Here is a 5,374-nt window from a genome sequence, read left to right as displayed (position 1 = left end):
AGCCACTGGCAAACGTTGGGTGCTGGCCAGGCTGGGCTACATGTCCTAGGAGCCCCTGGAGAGCCAGAGCTCCAGCCCATCGTGGCTTGCGGGCTGGCGGTGTTACAGAGGCAGGGGGAAGCTGCGGAGGGGGCAAGATGGATGGGCACTGCTGGCTGTGTGCGGCAGCATGCGGTCGCTTCAGAGGCTCCCGTGATGGATGTAGCGGGGAGACCGCTTCTGAAACCCTGGGTGCAATGTGTCCTACAGAAACATTTTTAATTGGAAGTTTAATAATTTCTTCCCTAAGTATTTCTACTGCCTGGCCAAAAATGGTGTCTAAAATTAGCTTTCTCAGATAAAGACATTTTTGTCATATTTGGTGCATTCCTATCTGAACACTGAAAGCCAGCTGTTTGGGCTGGGTTATGGAGAAAAATCTGTTTGTAACTATACTGATCTGGCATTGTTAGTCCTGGAATTAATAGCTTTTTTATCTGTCTACATCCTATGCTCATTTTTTCCATACTAAGAGAGTGCCAGAGAAAGCATTATAAGGGCTATATAATTAAAACCAGAAGCGCCTCCCAGTGAACTTAACAGTAAATGCTAATGGCATTTCTAGCAAAAGTACTGTCCTGCGGGACTCATTGCAAATGAACCAAGAAGGATGCAATGCTGTTGCTTTTGTGGATTTTAACTGAATCTGTGCAGTTGAAAGGAGTCAGGATTTGGATTTTTTTCATGACAGTTGAAGTCCTCTGTAACCGCAGTCACCAACTGCTGGGCAAAACCTGTGAGACCAGACTCAGAAGCCACCTCTGCTTCTGTTGCTTATCATCATGTTACTTCCCTTACCAGGACATTACCATCACAATCCAGTTTTTCCATCTACTCTTCTGGCTCTACACTGGTAAAAGTCATTTGACTTCAGGGAACAGTGCTGGAGTGAGAAAAGAGCTGGGCTTTGGTGTGAAGGGCAGTGAGAGGCTGGTGACTTTGTGGTCCCCAGTGATCACCTCTGGGCTGATGCCTGCAAAGGGAGCAAGAGCTGGCTCTACACATCTCTGGGCTCTGCACCCTTTAGGGTGGAAAAAAAAGATGTCGAGAGAGACAAAAATAACATATTCAAAGAATGCCCACAAAAATGCAGCGGTCTCATAATGGCCATGCTTTGCAAATACTTCTGTGCCTGATTTTCCAGGCATGCGTGAGAAGTTTGCACAGGGAGTTTTAAATGGAGTGTTTTAGGAGACTTTGCTGTAACTGGGGAAGCCTTCCTGTGACCTGGCCACTGTGGTGCTTGCTGCAGGAGTGGGGGCTTTGGCAGGAAGGCAGAAAATTGGGGAGCAGATAACAGGTCGAGGTGAAATGTGTTTCTGCACTGAGGATTGCACCGGTGGGCTGCAGAGGGGTTCTGGTGCCTGGCTTACATGCTGCTGACAGCTAAATGCCTCGACGGGAAAGCATCCTGTCCTGGCACGGGGCCTTCTGCTCAGCTGCTTCTGCAGTAACAAATCATGCTGCTGGGGAGCGAGCCGGCAGCCTGGGAGGGGAAACCTTTCTTTAAAAGGGCAAGCCCAGTGCTGGAGCAGGCTGGGGTTGGAGGCTGGCGAGCTAGTACCCACCTTGCCAGCTCCTGGTTCCTGCTCCATCCTCAACACCAACTGCCCTCCTAGAGCCATGGAGAGCCCAGATAACCTGAAACAGACAGCTGTCTGATAGAAATGACCTAGACTAATGACTGTCTGGGCAGGGACAGGTCTCAGTCACTGGACCTTAACTGTAGGCCTAAGGGATCTGGTTTGGTGCTTGGGCAAGTTCCTGCCATGCTGAGAATGGGGGGAGAAAATGTCATTCCTGTCAGAGAGGTGCTGGACACGTCGATGATGAGGGAATGTATGGGGCTACAGGGCAGAAGCTGATTAATCTAAGTCATGAGGAAGCTTTGCTTGTTCCCAGCCAGCACTGGTGTTGAACCTGTTGGTGGAAAGACCATACAGGAGTGTACACTGCTGTTTGCTGAGCTTGTTCTTAGTCATCTGTGCTCCTGCAACATTACTGGTGAAATCTTAGTGGTGAGGAGCTTCCCTGAGGCTGTTGTGGGATTTCCATGCAGTCAGTTGAGTTGATACCACAATTAATGGGTTGACCTAAAGCTTGGGTCAAGGCTGGTAATAGAGATATGGTACAACTTGACCAAAGACTGGGCACTCAAAATGGTTTGATCTGGGATTTTTCTCCTCCTTCCTCAACTCCTTTTAGTGGTTTCTGGAGGAAATGCAGCCAAGATATGCCTGAAATTTAATATGCCATGTGTGCCCCAGTGAAAGCAAGTACCTGACACCTTGCTCTGTTACTAAAATGTTTTGCAACTTACATCTTCTTGCTCGTAAGGCACTGCATGAACTTCAGTGACAGCAAGAACATTCTCTCAGTGAGATAAGAGCCAGGGAGGACAAAACAGAGGACAAGCAATAAGCAGTAGCCCTGTGTTGGCAGAGCAGTGGGCCAAGAAACTCTCATCGATTGGTACTTTTGCTGTGACTTTGGCCAGACTCAGTTTCTGGAGCCAGCTCAGTGTGTCTCAGACTGCAGGTCATAGGATTGTTGAAGGGCTTGGAGGCAGCAGTGCAGCCCTGGGCAGCAGCTGGCAGCAGCTCAGTCCCTCCAGCAGCTGCTGGTTGCTGCCTGCACTGCTGCCAGCCTGGTGGGAGCTCCTAGGTGCCCTGAATCACTGGCAGCAGCTTGGTTTCTCCAGGATGGAGAAGTGAAAAAAAGCTGTAATTACTGGCTCCAAGCATTTGCTCTGGAGGAACTGAGCTGCAGCCAAACAGGAGTGGAAGCCAAAGCATTTGGTAAAATGCATGGGCCAGAGCAGAGTTTCTTAAACAAGCTTATAAGCACACACCAGAATTTTCCTCTTGGCAGATGTAAGTTCTGAAAAATGTGGCAAGAAGAGTGGGGTGTTCAATCAACCCTTTAATAACAAACAGCTGTAATAAAGTCCATGCTTCCTACAAGTCAAAATAAATTTTGCCACCAAGCTAAGTGGAGTCAGTGCTTCAGCTCACGTAGCCAGGAAATGTCAGGGTGGAGAGGACCCACGTGAATTTTCCCCTCCCATTTGAACTTTGTTCCTTCTTCTGCCACCATTCTTTCTTCTCCCGTCTCCATTGCGATGCTGCATGGCACTGCATCTTTTCATAGAAGCTGGCATTTTACAGCTACAAAAACAATCCTTGTAACATACTTTGTATCTAGCTGCAAGTGGGAAATTTTCAAAGCCTGCCTTCACTCTGTTATTGAACTTTAGAGAAAAAACCCCAGAGATGAATGGTCATCTGAACTTCAGGGTCACTGGCACTCTTGCCACTTCTGGTAAGAAGGGAAGCTAAGGCTGAGGTCAGGCACTTGTGTGAACCTCTGGTTGGTCACTGAAATCATTGAACCATCCAAAACCCACAGAAGACTCTTTCCCTTCCCCAACCATTTTTTTTTTCATTCCCTCATTTGTTTTGGAGACAAGCACTATAGGAAAAACTGCAGTAAGCTATTTTCAGACCAGCTACATGTTTTCTGACTTGTTGGCATCCCTGTAAAACCCTGACCTGCCAAAAGCATTTAAGGCCTGTATCTTGGTCCTGTGTGAGGTCCAAGTTTCACAACCATTAGGCAACTAGGCAATAAATGCTGCGACTTAGAGGCTGCCTAATGGAATCTTTTGCCCCAGGTAAGCTTTAAAAGTAACGTGTTGGGTTGAAGGTGAGTAGATACACGGCTGCCTGGCTTCAGCCGAGCCTGGCTCAAGGGTAATAATGGCAGTTGTCCACCCAGCAGCTGCCCTAAGAGAAGGCACCTCTACTGTGCTGCACACATAAACTTGCCCTGGCAAGAAAATCAGGTTGCTGGTGAGGAGCAGGGTTAGCTATGGACCGTCCCTTGGCATCTTCACCTTGAGCAGCAGGGAAGAGAACAGGAAGGAGCAATGCCCCTGGGAAGAGGGTCTTTGGGGACAGAGGGTCTGTTGAAGGAGAGGGATGAAGTAATGGTGAGACTTTCTTCTCTGCCCCATTAGGATGGAATAAACTTCGTCTCAGATCAGCATCCTTTGGGTGCTGCCCAGTAACAATGGGGAACTGCTGGATGAGGGATGCAAACAAATCGTGCGATCATCCCTCACCTCACCTTCATTGACTCTAGAGGGTGCTGTCAAAGCTCCCCAGATGATGGGAGGTCTGACGGAAGATGTAGATCCTTGTTGTGAACTACTCGGTTATATTCTGCATTGAGGTGTAAAGTCCACTTGCAAAAATGAAACAGTAACAGACATTTTCAATAGAAATGTAGAAAGTGTACCGTTGAGAAGAATCAGGTGTGCTGGGCTTACCTGCCCTGTAAAGGTTTTCACTGGCATTAACTCATAAATGTAGGACAGCCAAAATTACAGCTTTGTCCTCACAGTAACAAGAACATACTAATTCAAGTGGGTCACAGGCAAACTTAGACAGCAAAGCCTGGGGGCCTGTCTGTGAATAATGCCGACAAAGTCAGGTTTGTATCTCAGGGATGTGACTTGTGATTTCCTTGGAGGATGCTGTTGCTGAGCAATGAACAGGACTCTGCCTGCTCCAGCACCCACAGCTGTGACCTCAAAGAAGAACCTCAGCAGCTATGACTGAAGTCACCAATAAATAAATTGATTGATATCCTTCGGCAGGCAGCTGCAGCATGTTTTCTACTCTGCCCTTACAAGCCTTCACTCAGTCATGAGACCTGCTGACTCCATGTGCCAAGACAACACCCAGATGATGTGGATTTGCCGTTATTAGTGAGGACTTCCAAAAGTTAAGACAGTGCTTAAACAAGACTGAAGCAAACTATGTGTAGGCCAGGTCCTAAATATCGTTGGAATACCACCCCTTAAATGGCCGTCGAGTCTCTCCAAACCAAGTTCTTTTTCAATGCCTTTTTAGCTGTTGGTAGAAATTCAACTCAAGTATAAAACCTGACATACAGTTTTCAAATTGCTCCTGCAGTACTGATTCAGATACTGCTTTGGATTACCTGAAGATATTGGGGTAGGAGTGTGTTAGGTTTAAGACTATTACAGTGAAGTACAAATAGATTTTAATCTCTAGAAAAGGTCCCCAATCTCATCCCATCCCCAGCTGTCAGAAAAAATGATAAAGCAAAAATACTTCCCCAAACAGCCTCACTTAAAGGTTGAAAAACAGTTGCAGTGTTATCTGAAAAAATCAAGTTTCGAAATTCTAGACCAGATCATTCTTGGCTGCCTCTCGGGCAGATTCAAGATGCCCCAAACAGCTCCAATGGCACTGAGGAAAGCGGAGTATAGAGGACACTACACAAAGCAGAACAAAAGTCTCGAATG

The sequence above is a fragment of the Athene noctua genome, chromosome 1, assembly GCF_965140245.1.
Source record: "Athene noctua chromosome 1, bAthNoc1.hap1.1, whole genome shotgun sequence".
In the NCBI taxonomy this organism is placed as follows: Eukaryota; Metazoa; Chordata; class Aves; order Strigiformes; family Strigidae; genus Athene; species Athene noctua.
The sequence above is the reverse complement of the archived record's forward strand: the minus strand, read 5'-3'. Positions refer to the sequence as shown.